Consider the following 19,041-nt stretch of genomic DNA (forward strand, 5'->3'; position numbering starts at 1 on the left):
TCAGAAATTTTGTTGAATTTAGTAATTTTTTATTTTTTATGCCACTACAGCATTTCTGCTACCTCCTGACAATCAGGATAATTAAGATTTTATCTGAATCACTTTGGGAGGTAATAATACTACAAAAAAATAATGCCGCCATATTGTTTTATAATGTTCTTAATTTTCCAGTCCTGTAAGAGATAGAGGATGTTGAGGTCTTTAAAAAATTATATTTTCTCAGTACAAAGGTATGCTTTGTGAGTTAAATGGCTATTAAGTTGTCACATCTGATTTTTGGATAGAGATATGAGGACCCCATACCATAAAATTTCAGACAAAAAACCTGCACAGAATCGCTTCAAATACTTTCTAACGCAGACTCTTACTCTACAAAAAAAAACTTATTAACCTTTTTTTGTATCTCTGTTTTGGATAAAGATATCATTTTTCAAAATTTCTGCAGGTATAAAAATATAAAATATTTTAGTATGTAGGAGTAATTTTTTGTTTTTCATTTCATATTTTCCATTCAAAGGAAGGCTTTATATCGCTTTGTATAATTTCTTTCGACTTTGTCCTAGGATGCTCTGGAAAGAAACCAAATGTCATAGCATGCCACCAAACTTTCAAAAAATATAATTCTCTTCGAAATGGTTAGAAATACAAAAAAAAAGTCAATAAGCTTTTTTCTCTAATAAAAATTTGCGAAAATTATATTTGATGTAATTCTGCGCAATGCTATATTAATTTTTTTAATTGAATTTTATATACAGGGTATTTCATAATGATGTGCAAATATTTTCATTTTTTTAATTGAATTTTATATACAGGGTGTTTCATAATGATGTGCAAATATTTTAAGGAGGTGTTTAGAAAGTCTCCCTGAGAAAATATTCGAAGTTCAACCGTTTTCGCAAAAAAAATAAAAACAAATTTTTAATTCTTTCGGCCATTTTGAGATTCAAATACTTTCTCAGGGGGGGCTCAAATCGAAAAAATGTATTCGAGTACCCCTCCCCCCAAAAAAAAAACTTTCTAAACATCTCAAAATATTTGCACATCAATTTGGAACACACATGGCAGTGGCAATTAAAATGCAGAATCACTAGCATAAAGGCTGTTGTACTTCCCTGTGGGACATTGTATGTCTGAAAAGTAAATATGTACATACATAAAACGTCAAAACCTTTATAAAAGCACAGCTAGCAGTACCTAATGACAACTTCATCATCAAAATCGTATTGGTAACAAAATAATACGTCAGATAGGTATAGTCTTATTTCAAATTATATTCGCAAACAGATGTAAAAAAAACACTGAGGAGCGTTTACAAAAAGCAACAAATCTGTTCATACAAACTTGATAGGTATATCTGATTAGACACTGTAGAACAGAAAACTTTGTGTGAAATATACAAGAGAATAAAAGGTTAAAAAAAAATTTTTGGTCTAACAGTTAGGTATAAACCACAGACTTGTCATGACTTTGTTACTTTGCTTTAAAGTTGTAGATTTTTTCAGTTTTGCTCAAATAAGCATTTAATGAAAAGAAATAACGTAAATAGGATGAAAAACTTCATTCTCTTCAACTAAAACCATGAAAATAAAAGGGCAATAGTAATCATATTTTTGTACAACCCTTTCTAAAAGATGTCACACAGATCATTTTGATCTTTTTCTGTTTCATCCACTGAGAAGGTCCCCCAAGTGTAGACATGCAAGAACAAAACGGATTTGTTCTATTTTAAATAATTTATGCATCTACAAACTCAAGGAGTTTTTTCAATAGCGCTCGTTCACTGGTCTATACAAATTTGCTAATTTATATGAGTGATGAGTAATAATATATACAAAATGTATAAACATAACATACTTATCAAATAAAATCAGTTAACACCTTTTTGCTAGTCATCTTTCACTGAATATCTCCAAAATAATAATTAAACGAAGTAATTACACTAGCAATTCAGTAATGTTTTATTATTTAGCTAAGATGGTAGTATCAACAACGAACAATAGTAGCGGCTAGTTGCCTAATTGTAAATCTGAGATAAACTACATTTAATAGAAATATAACCACTAACGCAAATATCTCATCCTATTGAATCGTAAGCTAGAAGTTTATGCTTATTGGAATCGTACAATCTTTACAGTTGTTAGAAAAATAGTTATTACCGAACTTCCATAAGCAACATTGTCGCACACATTAATTCAGAATAAAATAGTTCAAAATAAAAAAATATGAAATATATGTTAAATATTTTATGCGAAACCTTTGAAAAATATTATAATAACGATGGAAATCGATACTATTTGCAATATTTTTATTATTTTGTGATTTCTTCTGTTTATTTATGGTCGCACTATTTAAGGTTATCTGCAATAAACGAGCTTCGTGTCGATGAAAATAAATAATCGAAATTTCGTATTACTCAACTAAATTCAACTGCAGTTCCAAGACTTTACAATTTACATCATCCGTAGACGAGGTTGTGTTGTGTATGAAATAATTATAAAAATAATTATAGAAATAACAGGCCAGCTCAGCCAAGGTCACTTATCAGGTAATAAATGCAAAACGTAGGTAACATGATTTACAAATACGAAAACACAAATATTGGAACTTCAAATATGTTCACGGCAAACGAATATTTGAGATTACGACGTTTGCAAGTCGTTTATTTAATTCGTGTAAAAAATACAACAGCTTAGATACTTGATATTAAATAAAGCGTAAAACAATATTTTTAAATTTTATTTCCATCAAGTTATCACTTAGTTTTTAAATGAACACCTACAATAAAAAAATATTATTTACAAATTTACTGTAGACATATAGAAAGTTTAAAAATTTCGAGACGATTTTTTAATGATAGACTACTTTAATAATAAGCTTTCCAATAAATTAAACCTTTGAAACTGAAAACGGTTATTAAAATTATTAATAATAATTAAAATTGTTAAAAATGTTAAATTATACTGAGAACCTCTGGAGTCGTCCCCAACTTAAATATTGCATAGAAAGAGGTGAATAGTTTTGTCCATAAATGGCGTGTCATTTACCATCTTGTCCCGTCCTTTGTAGTATATAGAAAAACTGTCAGTTCAATTTTAGATAATCATTTTTAGTTTTCATTACCAAAAGGTGTCTTTTATTGTGAAAATTATAAGTGAACAAATGTGTGAGTGACATATTATATTTTTCTAAATTCTCAATTTCAATTGTTTTTTTTTTGTGAAAGTACCTACATGTGGCTGAGGTATGGCACACTGTGTGGCAGAACTCCCGGTGGAGTCAGCGGTTCCAAAACTGTTTTCATCGTATCAATGTGGTAAGTCAGTGGGTATGATAAAAATATATTATATTTGCAAAAAATATTACTGTCAATCGAGTTCTTGCAGTTTATTTACTTTTAAAAAGTCTTCTTTAAGTTTGTAAACACGCTATTAAATGTTAACGGTTCGGATGTCTCATAGCAATGGGAATGTCTCATATATTTTTGATGTACCTAGTATTTAGTTAAGACTACAGTTTTTTTCCGAAACTTTTTGGTGCCAAGAAAGTATTAAAATTTAAAAAAATTCTCGGCATAGTTCACTTAATTTGCAACAACCAATGAACTAGAAAAATAAAAGGGGATAAGAAAACAGAATATTATTTTGAAGTTCGTAAAACGAAACATTCGTCCCTATTATCACGTAGAGGCGTATGTGTATATCCATTTCTTGGATTATACGCCCCTACGCGATAAGAGGGACGATATGTCTCAGAACAAGTAATTAGAGGGATAATACCTTGAAGTTAAAACTGTAATCATTGGTATTTTTCTCGAAAACAAAATGGTTTAACGATATTCCACAAGCAATACTTGTTTGTGTCAAAGTGAAAAATACATAAGAAAATCTATAAGGACTAGAAAATCTTAACCTCGAAAAAGTTACGATCTAAAATATTCAAGGTCTGTAACATAAAAGACATATAGCTTATTTAAAAATTAATCGAAATAGCTCCTCAAAATACACGACCACCAAAATTCTGTACGATATTTCGTTCAATTTAGGAGGTATTGCCAAAGTTCTCAAAAAAAATAATATCCGTGATATAAAATAATATACACAACACAGAATATTCTTATTTTTATATCCTTTACCTTTAGAATTTATGTTGATATAATTTTCAAACACCCCATATATTTTATTAGTATGTTGTACATATTTACTTTACAGATAGTGGGAAAATGATTTTTAAATATTAATATTGATAATAATCAACGACGAACTCGGGAATTGTCAACAATGTTTAGAACCGTCAAAAATTAATTTTTTTCATTGCCCCATTAAGTAGTGGAAATTTTGAATTACCCTAAAATTATTTTGGTATATACAGGGTGATTCAGAACTTATCCAAGAAACTTAAAATCAGAAGTGAATATAAAATAAATAAAAGATTTCATATTGACATATAAGTGACACATTTTTGTCTCAACCAGGCGGCTTAGTTTTCGAGATACAAGGCGTTAAAGTTTTTGAAAAATCTAACTTATCGCAATGTTTAACGTTGACTGAAACGTGACTAATATACGTATAAACGTGAAAATATTGGTATATAATTCATTTACAACACTTAAAATTTTGAAACCATTGAATATTTTAAAAATTCAATCAGTGCTTATGATTTTAAATTGTCATAAAAGTTTGAAGACCGCTGACCTAGAATAACTATAAAACTACTTATTTCACAGAAAATGTATGCGCAGTAGTCCTTAATTATTTGTGGCCAAGCATACTGCAGTAATAAATAGTGTCTCTAAACAAAATTTTGGTCAATTGGGCCAATTTATGAAGATACGGCCGTACAAAGTTCTAAAATTCTAAAAAAAAATTGAAATTTCTTAAGAATTCGAATCGGTACTACCGAAAAAAATAAAACAATCAGTGGAACAGGTATGAGAGCAGCTGTATCATTTTTAATAATTAAAAAATTGTCTCAGGATGGAAATAAAAGTACTGTTCCAAACAAAATTACGGGTCACGTGGCTTGTAATCATTTATGAAGGCTTGTAACAAAAATAACAATACACCAATAAAGCGATCTATATTGAATTACACGAATCGATAGCAGATGTCCGTAGCTGTCTGTTCGGTTATCAGCACTTTTTGTATACAAGAGTTTTTTTTTTAATTTACTGCTAAATAGGAAGTCTAAACCAGAGTTTATGTGCTGTGCCTAAAAGCCACATGGTAATACGGCAGATTTTGCATGCCAAAATACGACAACCAGACCTGGTTTTAAGCAAGTGTTCTAGGAAAAAAATAATACTTCTTTGCATTGCAGTTAAATCAACTAGTTAAGCTGTGTGTTGTAATCACTGTCGGTAGTATGTTTTTTCATTGTGTGATTGTAGATTTTAATTGGTTAATCTTTCTAAATTATTATATTATTATTGTTACTTATTCCGTATTGTGATCGAACAACTATTTTAGGTATGGTACTTCTAAATCTAATAAAAACCATTTTTCACTACTGAAGATTTCCATAAACCCTTACAGGCTCTGTATTTTCCACCACTAGTTGATACAATCGTGTACAAGCCTTGAACTTAATTCATTCAGCATGTATTTCATAACTTTATGTCAAACACCTTCAGAGATATTTAAGTAAATATAATCTTTTTCAAAAACAGTAACTACTATGTTTAAAAAACTAAGCTTTCTGAAAAAAAAGGTTATAGAATAAATAACAATTATTTTCCAGCACCTAACGAATTACCGCAATTTCAGAACATAAAGTGAAATCACCCTGTATGGAGTATTTTCCAGTAAAATATCTACTGCGCCCTTTTATGACGCCTTAAAAACCCGCTAGCCGGTCTCTATCATAAACTAATCTTATCAGAGTGAAATTTGCAATGAAATCGAATAACCCTCCGAAAGTGGGGCACCTTAGAGCTGCATAGAGCTGGGTCGGACCCCATCGAAGATAAACACCGATAATAACTGGGTTACGCCTAAACCAACCTTCCCCGATAAAGACCTATGATCCGAGATACCGGGACGGCAGAAGAGAAATAGAGTTGCTCGGTCGCCGGGGTCCGGCTGTGCCGCATACATCTTGTTTGATCCTGCGACGGAACACCCGACGCCGAAGCGGAAGGTCGGATTATCGCGAGATCTCTTACAAACAATACACCCTTCCGGGACAGACAATCAGGACGGTAAGGATGTGTACAGAACGGCTATTTATACGATAAGCGGGAGAGGGGGAAAAGGAAAAATTCTCGTTTTTCGACTTTCTTCGACGAAACAGATGACCCGAGGAAAATATTCGTTAGTGACATATATACAGGGTGTTTTGTATCATAGGCCATAACTTTAATGGGATGTTTCTGGAGTCAAAATAGGTCGATCTACCTCAACTTACCTTACTGCAAAATGTTACAACCAACAAGTCGGCAAGAATACCCTTTCTATGATTCCTAACAAGATTGCACAGTTTTTGAAACTAGAACATCCTGAAGCATATACAGGCCATTAATTCCGAAGAACATCGGTAACGTTACCGGCTAAAACAGGAGTTGATATATTAGCAATCAAGAGACATGGTGAATGGAAATCAGTCACAATTGCAGAAAGTTAAGTTGCTGACAGTTTAAGTAACAAAAATGAAATAGCCAACAGGATTCTTTACAATGACACTTCAACTCCAGGTTCTAGTAGTACGTCGCATCATGCTGTTTTAATGGATCAGTCAGATAATATTGAGCCCCCGGTGACTGAAATGGAGCGGTCAAATCATTTTGAGAAAAATGTGAAAATTAGTAAGCGCGAGGGGAATAATTATCCAGATTTTATAAATGTTACTAAATGTAATAACTGTACAATTACTATAAATAGTCATTCTTAATAATTAATAAAATGTAATGTTCATCAAATATTTCTATTTATTTGAGCCTGAAATTTATTCTTCTTATCAAACCACGCGAATACTACTGAACCACTTTGATTACGGTGGCGAAAGCTACACGTTTCTCTCAATCTGTATCCCTGTATGTCTGTTATTATTAACTTTTGTACTAAAGTAAGTAAGATAAATTATTTTCACAAGTATGTTTCGCAAATAAAAAATCGTGTAATTTGTGACAAACCTCTGGCATTGATTGTGTCGTATTTCTAGTTCAAAATTTGTCCATCTTTTTATCGGGACTGGAAAACCGGAATACACCGGATAATTGGCGATCCACCGCTGCCAGAGTCAAGGGTGAGGATCATTTGGACCTAAAGCACCTGCATGGAGAAGTTTGGCGCGCGGCATAAAATAAATTAACCGATGTTTCCAAATTTTCCGCCGTCGCGCCCGGTTCCGGTCGAACCCTCCAATCACAGCTCTATGTACAATGGTGGATACTGCGTCCAAAATCCGCTCCACGAGGCTCTAACCGCCCCAATGTCGCATTCCTCATTCCCGACGACGCGATTTATGCCTCGAGGCCAAATATTGGGTTCTAATTCAGAAATTCATAAAATTTCCGAAAATTACGAAATTCGTACCTAATGCATACAACATTGTGTCCATCATTAATCTAGAGGATCCAGAGAAATTTCATAATCTGGAAAGGCTTTAGATGGGAATTTTGAGGAACCGCTATGGTTTTAGAAACGAGAACCACCCGCCAACTCAAGGGACGACGGAGACCAGATCGAAACGCGTTTGAACGTCGACTCTGGGCATTTGTATTACTTTAAGCGGAGATGGATGCCCGCCCAGAGTGCGTACTCGACATTTATACGTTTATACTCGTAGGTCTCGAATAAATTATTACTTGTATTGTATTATTCTGAAACTGATATAAACGGCTCTAAAAGGCCTTTTTCGAGCCATCCCGCTCAAGAAGCTCTTTAAGCTTTCTGTCTAGGTCCTCCTATCTACGACGAAGACCCATACGGGTAAAATACTAGCTCTATAGCTATCACTCACTCGATCTCTTACTAGACGTAGTGCCCAAACGATTGCAGGTCCTAAACCGGGACTCCAGTCCTAAAAAAACTAGTACTAGCCACACTAAGAGATTTTAAAGTCATAGAACTCGCAGTGTTGCTGAAATCCTAAAATTTTACAAAATTAGTAATGAACATTATACAGAGTAAGTCGAAACCCTCTGCTAGAACTTTTAAGGGTCAGTTGAAACCCGAACTTGAATTTAAATCAGTGCTTGAGAATTAGGGCGTAGACACTCTTCCAAAAGCTAATAGAACTCAGTGATGGCAGACGAACGTAGGTCTCCAAGCCATTCATCGGAATCTACCCTTTCGGGTATATGGAGGCAGACGAGCCAACTGGATCGGTAGGCGAGAGGGTGCTCACTCTCCCGGCGTCGTTGAACAAGCTGGACCCAGATCAACTCGTTTCGTCCAACTCCATCCAGATGCTGAAAGAAAAAGGTGAGAGGCTACCGCCGCGCCGGTGCCCCATAGACTCAAGCGGCTCAGCCTTATGCGTTACCGAGCGTGAGCGGAGCTGCAACTCAATCGATGGCGGCAGCCAATCACGTCGTTCCACGACAATGGTTTCCTTCCATTTCCTTCAATAGGAGTACCTACTGATATTAAGACCAAGACCAACTACATACATACTTTAATGAATAAAAATTCTTAGGCAAAGTATACCAAATCGTGTAACTTGATTTTTTTAATGGTAAGTAGAATGCATTCATAATAAATAGCATTTACAATAACCGAAACTATTGAAACTTCAAAACGGTGCTTAAAATTAATAATGCGCTTTACTCTAACTGTAAAAAAAAATTCTAAGTTTCACCTATTACCTTGCAGTTATAATTAAAAGGGTATTCTAAAACGTAAGTAAAATAAAATTTTAAATTTGCTTCCCTTTTATAATCTTTTTAGAGCAGATAATTACAAAATAACTAACTTTTTTATAATAATTACATTTCTAAAAGATTCCTTGGAATTTGGGTACGCCCTGTACGTCTTCCGATAACCCACATAATGCGGAAACCATTCGATCGGAGCCGGAGGGGTTAATATCGAAGCTAATACCTTTTGCAAATAAATAAAACGGCGTATTTAACCCTTTGTGGGGGAAATAATCCTCATCCAAATCGATGTATATATGTTTGATATCAAATTAATTATCTATGACATTTTGTGTGTATGTAAACGGATTACATTGGATTTCGGCTTCAATTACGAAATGGAAATTAAATTTTCATTCGTTTAATTCTTTTTTTCTCCCGGTTACAATTTACATCCTGACCTAATATGGCCTAATTCGTCCGATACGTACACAAAAACCATATTTTTCCACGAATTGGAAAATTTCCGGCTGTTATTTGAAATTTTACACGAGTTATACCATTTCATTCAAATGAGTTTACCAATGACGCGTTCTTTGTGAAATATAATATTTCTTAAGCAAACACTGTCTACCGAAGCAGCGGAAAAAATACAGAGGCGCTTTGTTTATGCATAGGAATTGTTGCTACTGTTCATTAAGCACGGAGAAGGCATAATACGTTCCGTGGACTGGCGTACAGGACCGGGTTCAGGGGCGAAATTCTGGAAATGGACACCCACATTTCAAGGACATGTAATCTAGCTACTTTAGATATTATTTGTACGAGGAAATATCTGGAAATATCTCGAAAATCGAAGGGCATAACATAAAATAAAATAAAGACAGAAATTTATAAGGAACCAAAAGGCACTATGAATATGCACGCCCTGGCCTGAAATATCCAAAGCCAATTACTGATCAAAATTATTTTATACCTTAAGAGGGCTCTATAGCAAATAGGCAACCAGCAATACATTTTTATAGATTTTATTACATAGTTTGTCTAAATATGAATTATTGCACAAATAACAGACTTTCTCCCATTCTAACGCAGATTTTCTATAAAATGAACTTGGTTTGAAACTCAAATTACTTTTTGTTGTAAAGAAATTTGTAATTTGCCGCTTTTGAACAAGCGGCATCATTAGTTTAAGTTCCCATAATTGCTATTTACTGTAAGCATAGTCCGCGGCAAGCCAAAAAAAGAACATTTTTGAAAAGATTATTTTTCGAGATATATCGATTTTTTGAAAAAAAGACGTTCTCGAAAATTGGCTAAATCTTCTTAGCAGATTAAGCCTACAGTAACGATTTTCGGTTTATTTTCTACGTAAAGAGTTATATTACCACGCTTTTAAAAAATTTTGACGATGTTATTAATTTTAAGTATCAAAAATTGCCTGAAAAAATCGTGCTTTTTTTCGGTACGTTTTTTTCGAATAACTATTTCAATTTTTACTTTATGACAACGACTTTTATAGAAAGAAACTGCTGACATTTTTTCACGATTTAAAAAAAAAATTTTCTATGACCTTCTGGAGCCGAGGTAACTTTTGTATTAAAAAAAAAACTATTTTTTTCAAATCGTGAAAAAATGTCAGCAGTTTGTTTCTATGAAAGTCGTTCTCATAAAGTAAAAATTGAAATAGTTATTTGAAAAAACATACCCAAAAGTAGTAGATAGATCTCTTTAAAACCTACAATTTTCTCATTTAAAATGTTTTGATCGGAGCTACAGTTTTTAGTTATTTAAGAAAAACCGTTTTTTGCAACTTTGCGAAATTTTTTGGTCATATTCGCCACAAAATCAATTTAAATTTTAATTTCCTATACGGTCATATTTTTTTTGTCCTGGTAATAATTTCTGCAAATTTAACATTAGGCCGTCACAGAATGCTTGGACTACTATTCCAGATCTACATGTATGTCTGTTATCCGTAAACATACAGAATACATGTTTAAAAATATTTGTGTAAAAATATTTGTACAAATGTATCAGTGTTTTTTTGTGTCTTACATTGAGAATGGAAAACAAGATTTTAAACACAAAAATTTGCCCAACAACTAGTGAGGACAGATTTTTCACAAACACGAACAAGTTCGGAGTACTGCAATTCTAAATTTTGTATTTTGTATAGGCATGGATACCGATTAATTAAAAGTTTCTAAATTTCAGAATCCTGCATTCTCATTTACTTTCACCTCTCTCAAAATATACAGGGTGAGTCATTAATAATGGTACACAGCATACTGGCAGATTGTTAACATCAAAATATAGTGATTGAGCCAAACATGCCTTAATCAATTGTTACTTCTTTTCGTTCTACAGGGTGTTAAAGTTGCAAAATTATTTTCTTTTTTATCTTTGTTTTAAGTATGTATGGACCGATTGTTTTGAAAATTTGTAGTTTTACGTTTTTAGAGGAGGCAAATACGAATATGCAAATAGTGTTGGGGTAACGTCTAGAGGGCGCTAGTTATACTCTCCTATCAATGTAAAAAATCTGTCTAACTTTTTGTATTTTACAATTTTGAATTTTTTAACTACAAATTATTGATCTACGTTCAATTCTAAATAAAAAAGGTGTACTAGTTACAAATCGATAAACTAAACCGTTTTCGAGACACAGACGTTTTAAGTTTTTGAGATTCGGCGAGAATTAAATTAGAAAATTAGCAGGAATTAAGACAAACATTACAGCAATTGAAGATTTTATTATGCATGTCTTAACAGATTATTAACTACCGGCGACTTCAATGCACTTTCTTAGCCTTTTATTTTTTTGTCTGATGTTAAATAAAGTTCTATGTTGTTTGATAATATGAACTGATTCTCGAATGTTAGTCCACAGTTGTTCATGGCCATTAATAATGTTTTTGTAAAATAAAGATTTAAGATATCCCCAGAAGTAAAAATCCAGCGGATTAAAAACAGGGCTACGTGCAGGCCAAGGTACTTTGCTACCGCGTCCAGTCCAACAGTGCGGAAAATTTCTATTAAGATATTCTCTAAAAAATAACGACAAGGAAAAAAACTACTTCCTAATCAAATTGAGTAGACAACAATATGGTATTGTAGTGACACCAATTTATTATGTCCATGCCTATACTTTGGAATAAATAATTTTCTAATTTAATTCCCGTCGAACCTCAAAAACTTAATATGTCTGTATCTCGAAAACAGTTGAGTTTATCGATTTGTAACAAGTATACCGTTTTTATTTAGAACTGAACGTAGTTCAACAATTTCTAGTTACAAAATTTAAAAAACGAAAAAGAGCAACAATAATTGATTAAGGCATATTTGTCTCAATCGCTATATTTTGACATTAACAATTTACCATTGAGCTGTGTACCATTATTAATGACTCACCTTGTATAATTATACAACGTCTATCACTTCTCCTTTTTAGATGCAGAAATATGCAACCTGCAAACATTCGCAAAACCGAACTACCTCTGTTCCTAAACATTTATTTAGGGGCAAACAAAAAACATTTCATTAACGTTTGGTTTTGTTTACGGGAAAATGTATTTGTTTCTGCGCCGGGAATCTGTTTGAAAACATTGTGAGCATTAGAGTTCAACATTACGTTATGTTGTTTAGAAACGCCCTGGGGCGAGTACGGCCCTGGGGCGTATACATTTCGCGCGGTAACCAGGGTCACAAGCGGCGGCGATTTGTTTTGCATAACAATGTTCGCCGTTCGTGTGCTCAGAAGTGGTTCGGGGCTCGTTTATCAAATCTCTTAGAAAAGAGGTCTAAAACATGCAAACATTTTAGCGGGCGCGCCGACACACGGAGGAGCCGAACAAAACGACGCCGGCGTCGCCGTCGTCCCGATGCGCCGGCTGAGGGCTGCAGCCGGCCGGAGAGAGAGAGAGTATTAAATACGCAGCACGTATCTCGTTTCCTGTGAAGTCGGCACGGCGACGGCACCCAGATACCATCTAAACTCAAACAAACAAATTGAAAATTATTGCCGTGATGTGATTGCTCTTCGAGGAGCAGAGGCAATGGACGGCGACGTCGATGGTAATTTCATACTTTACGACGTGCCGGTGACGCGGTGGATGCGGATAGAGGAAACCGAGTAGTTGTCGAACAACATCCTGTCCACTGCCATGATATTAAATTATTTCATTATCATATTAATGCAAATAAACTCGATAGGTATAGTCCTTCCGAAGTCAGTTAAATATGCAAAAAAATCTGGTAATAAAATTTAATGAGTTTCATAGGCGTCCCTAAAAAAATTTTCTGCTAAAGGTAAAAAATTATAATAGTTTGTATATAATGTGTAGAAAATTTCTATTATATGTTCATTTGACCAACAACATATTTTAATTATTTATGTCCTCAAACAATTTTATTATATTGGTGGTAAATTTCGTTTTGTTTGGTTTCAAAAGATCTCCAAAATGTTGTAATAATATTAGTAAACAAAATATCCCTCTTATTTCTCCCTTTTGCAATTGTAATATGAGTGATTGATAGAATGGTGCCTATATAAAATTGCTTGATTCACAGCAAATTCCGCACTACTGCACTGCACTGCTAGGCAATTTATGAACCACTTGTCGCTTGCTGTGATTTATTGCACAGAAGCCCAATACAACTGCTCATTTTCCTTTGACCGCGCTCGGATTCTTCAACTGGTCGTATACATTTTTACAACCTCCATGTTTAGTTCGACCAGACCTGTATATGGGTATAGCCAAATAAATATGGGAACAAGTTTTTCAAATATTTCAATGCCGAGTTGCTGCTTAGCGACCGAGCCTGGTAGAGATGTTTTAAAATCTTATGAGCTTTGACCTTCATATGCGCAAAAACATAATTCCGACCGTCGCCTAAATTATTCTACGTCCTAAAAACATTACACCTATTATTCACAGTCTGTCTCGAGCTCTAACGTAAACAAGCCTTTGATCCGATTACAAATATCATAATAAAATGCCCTATTCTTTATTATTTTAATTTATACAATAAAAATATATATAACGAACGTTCGCCCGTTGACTTTATTAATGCCCGAGCGCCTTAGTTCATGTCTACTTGTAATGATGCACATGGTCTAGTTCTAAGTCAATGTTTTCACAACGTGCTTATTAGAAGAATTATGGGGATACGCCACGCCTTTCGCGCATTTCGCGGCTCATGAGATATTAAAAGACCTCTACATACCTTGAAATTATAGGTTTTTCAATTGACTTCGGAAAAACTATACCCAGTCACTGAAAAGTATATGCTAAGGCCACACATAGCGCTGTGCTAGACTATGTTCGCTACGTTCGTTGTTGGCGATTCAACTTAACCGTACTAGTCCAGTCGGGTTGTCATTTAACCGGGAAAAAATTAGAGACCACAATTTTATTGTTCTAACTTTTAGGGCGGGTCAATAGTAGTGTAAATTCAGAATCGCGACTGAATTCCACCCCTGCATCAGTCGCCATCTTGAATTTAAGGAAAAATCGTTATTGCTCAATATCTCGGCCATTTTCAACTTTACAACAAAAATGGTAAGAACTTAAGTTGTTGCAAATGCGACAAATTTTATCGTGCGATCGATATTTTTCAAGTTAAGGGGGAAAATAGTGACAGTATAATTATTGAATTATCTCGTTTGTTATTGACTTTACTACATAAATGTACATAAACAAAGTTGGAAAGAATTATATTTTCTACAATTTTGATCTCTTTAATTATTCGCTACTATCAAAATTTAAGGTCCTACGCTTGCGGTAAAGGCGCAGAGCAATATGAAAATCGTTTTTGCAAACTCTTTTCCACACCACCACCGGTGTAGAGTTTCAGGCGCGTTTTTTTTACGTGGTATCTCCAATAGGCTTAATCCACGTGCAAGCGTTAAAGGTGTAGCCATGTTTTTTTAAAATTTATTTTTTCTTATAAAGTTTGGACTATTCTTGTTCATGGCCAGTCAGGCCTATGGAATGTTGATCCCTTGAGTTTAGTTAGGCTTGCCATAGGCGTAGGACCTTAAATGTTGGTAGTAGCGAAAAAATCAAAGATATCAAAATTGTAAAAAATGTAATTCTTAAAGTCAATAACAAACGAGATAATTCAATAATTATACTTTGTCACTATCTTCCACCTTAACTTGAAAAATATCGATCGCACGATAAAATTTGCAACAACTTAAGTCCTTACCATTTTTGTTGTAAAGTTGAAAATGGCCGAGATATTGAGCAAAAACGATTTTACCTTAAATTCAAGATGGCGGCTGATGCAGGGGTGGAATTCAGTCGCGATTCTGAATTTACACTACTATTGCACCCCCCCCCCCCAAAGGTTAGAACAATAAAATTGTGGTCCCTAATTTTTTCCCGGTTAAGCCCTTTTTTTGTCTAACCCGACTGGACTATAGGTACGCTATTTTGCAATCGGTTGACTAAAGTAATAAGTATCCGAGTACAAGATAGTAAGTTTTTGACACTGCATCATTTCTATTATGCGTCCTGGGCGAATATAAAAAAATAAGATTTCCGAGATGGCAAATAACTTATTTCTATTTATTTATAATTAAATAGAAGGGCAGCCGTTAAAGACCATAGAAATTGTCAGCAAAAAACTCTTAGGGACAGCCCTTCGACTCAGGCCTGGATATAGGGGGGTCATAGCCGGAACTCACGACTCACGAGATCGCCCGACAGGATCTGGCAAAATGAAAGTAAAAACTGGGTTAAGTTTTTAAATCTTATCTTGTTAGGTCGCTGATTGCGGTTTCTTTTAGAATTAGATTTTCAAATTTTATATCGGTAAGTCGGTGATTGTGGGATCTTTTGTTTTAGAATCAGGTTTTGAAATTTGCCGCTCCAGTCACACCAAACGCCCTTAGGAAAATACGTCCCTGCATTGAATATGGTTGATTACTAGGCTTAGTGCGACGCGGAGTTTAACAGGACCGTAGTCAGATTGCGAATGAAAATATTTATATATTTTAGAGGATAAAATACCTACATAAATTTAAATGACACCACAGGTACCCGATATACTTTAGTGTTTGGACAAGGCTTCCATGGCATATTGGAAGGAGTTAAAACATATTAGTACGTGCTTTTCTAAGTTTTCTTTAGTAAAACGACTATGTTTATCACTTAACTTGTGTAAGGAAAATGACCGTTCAACGTCTACTGTTGACAACGCACAGTATGACAATTGTTGAGGCATGAACTATACACCGTGTCCACCCCATGTTAATATATTTGCTGGCAACTTCTGATAGGTATCAAATAAAATTTTACATATGTTTTCTAAAATGGTGTATCCTGAATTTGTTTCCAACACTCTGCATTTTTTTCTTTTATTGTACCACTGACTGGGCGTATATTATTGGCTTCGTATATATTTTTTTGTACATCATCCATTATATCAAATTGTTGATTCCATGTGATTCCAATTTACGGAATTACGGAACATGGGGTTCTCTAGTTTGTTTACTGAAATATTGCTTGAAAGAAAGGCGTCTGTAAGTTCATAGAAAAAGACAGTCTTCAGCGCTGGACGAGGCATGGCTCTTAAAATGTCTTGTCACTTTAGTTTTGTAACAAGAATTTATAATACGTTCACACACAGTACAAAACAGATCATTTCCTTTAATACGTATGTCCCATCTTGTCTCTTTGGCATATCACTTCACTTTTCCCCCCAACTAACACTTGTTAATGTAATTTATGTTACTACTTATAAATAGTTATTTACGTACACACGGTGAATACAATTTACAGCAGACGTAAAATAGAAAAGAATGGACGCGACACCAACTACTACAAGGTTCCGTAAATAACTGAACACTTCAAAACGCGAGTCAGCTGTGAAGGCCACCGACCCCCACGCCGGCTCTGTTAGACTCTGCACTTGCACTAAGCCTACTGATTGCAGTTGTGATAGTTATAATAGAAAATAATCGTTTTACAAATATCTTATACCAGGTGTCTCAGTTGTATTGTACCAGTAGCATATCTCCATTACTTAAAAAAATAACATAAATTTGAAATTTGGGGCATCTGATATACACCTAAACTTCTTTAAATCGAGCCTAATATTAACATTATTTCACTTCCGATTTAACAAGAAACGACCGTAACTTTTTAATTTTAAAGACACCTTGTATATTTTCCTTAAAATTTGAAATCTACAAAAAAATCCATTTTTCGTGAAGTATTACACTTTAATATTTAGACTTCAAAACAGAAGTGAAATTGCATTTTAAATGTTTCCAAAACTGGAGTTAGGTATAGAAAATTATGAAAATCATGTGCATTATTTTTTATTTAAAAGCAAAGTAGCAAAAATACTCTTCCCAAAATTTATATTTTCAAGATTTCTGTAAAAAATGGTTTACAATTATTTTATTGATGGTGAAATAATAGAAAAATAATGTTAAACGACTTTCAAACAGATATTAATTTTATTTATACAAGAACGGTATTTATGACTCTCTTGATACCAAAGACTAACCGTGAACCACAGAAAAGGTGCTAAAGAGAATGTTCAAAATGTTCAAATGGCCATCTGACTGAATACAACACTCGGCTGGATGCAAAAGTTCACGAGAACACTTTTTAATAATTCGGCATTAAGAGCTCCACACTTACTTCGAATACTATTTTTTAAATCTTCCAAATCTTCCAAAAGGCGTCTTGTATACCCTATCCTTCAAATATTCTCGTAGAAACTAATCTGACGTAATTAGATCGGGTACTCTTGCAGGCCATCTTATTGGTCCATATGTGCCGATCCACTTGTTAGGGAAAATTCCACGGAACATTTTCAAGAAAACTCGAAAATTCGCTCTGAAGGAATTCTAAATATGCCTCACCAGTTGCATATGCTGTACCATACGCTAATTCCCCAAATTATTTGAAAATATTATAGACTTCTGACTACCATTGTCCATGTGAAAATTGAACCAACCCGTATACGTATTTAAATATGTCTTTAATTTCATGTACCGTCTTAGCTAACAAATTTTACGATTCTTTTTTCCTTGCAAATAATTGATTTACCTTGTCGTGAATACGAAATGAAACAACAGTGTGCACACTCCATTACAAAATATGCAAGAGGCGTTCCGATAACGCAAACATGTACCATGTGTAACCATTTGAAATATTATGTGCTGATAAAAATACCTATAACAGCGTACCACTCGTCATTAAAATAGTTTTGTGAATAGATTGTTAGATTAGTCAAATGAAAAACATACGCACGATATTAATTGCTACTTCACAAAATTAAAATGAATAGCAAATATCTGAAACGGTGGCGGCAGAACCATATGTCGAAAAAGGAGCAGTGAGGGCCCAGCCACCAGTGTGTTCGAAGCCAGCACCTAACATTAAAACACTTGAATACTTTTAATAGGTGTATTGTGCAAAAACAAACTAAAACCTTTTCAGGGCTAAAAAAATTTTTCTGGCGCCAAAATTCGACGTAAAATGTTTGTATTTGTACAGATTTAGAAAATAGGTACAGGGTAATTCATAATGAATAAAAAAGCTAGAAACACTAGGGACTAAAATGTCAAACATACCTTAAAATAAATATTGAGGTTTGAACAATATAGGGTGCCGAAAATTAAGATTTTATTTTGAAATTTCTCAATAATTTTTATATTTTTGTGGTGTCCACTTGAAAATTGCAAATTTTACGCTTTTCGGTATGACAAACAATAATTTAAGCAGCCGTTATTCTACCATTTTCCAATTTTTAATAGACGGTGTGCGTGAAGTAATCTAACTAGACTAATCTAATGATTGAAGTTAAAAATCTGCTGGATTTCATATGAGGAAAAAAGATTTTATTAATTAAAAAGTTTAGCAAAGTTTTTACATGTTCTTAAATAATAGACAAAGCCATTAAATATGAAAGAGGATATCGGACAAATGTCCTTCGCAACGCAATTCGCATACCTGCGGCTGAATATCTTTCATAACTCTCCGAATTTCTGCCTTTAATTCAGAAATGCTATTTATTTGAGCAGAAAAAAGTCCCATGGCGTAAGATCGCATGATCATTGATCTTGGTGGACAAGTCACTTCACTATTACCTGAGATGAATCGTCCATTAAATTTCTGCCGTAACAGGTAGCACCAATCTGCTGGAACCACATGTCATCTAAATTCATGCAATCCAAAAATGAGGTCACAAAAAGTTCAGTAGCATCTCTCGATATCGTTCTC

The sequence above is a fragment of the Anoplophora glabripennis genome, unplaced genomic scaffold, assembly GCF_000390285.2.
Source record: "Anoplophora glabripennis isolate ALB-LARVAE unplaced genomic scaffold, Agla_2.0 scaffold99, whole genome shotgun sequence".
Taxonomy (NCBI): Eukaryota; Metazoa; Arthropoda; class Insecta; order Coleoptera; family Cerambycidae; genus Anoplophora; species Anoplophora glabripennis.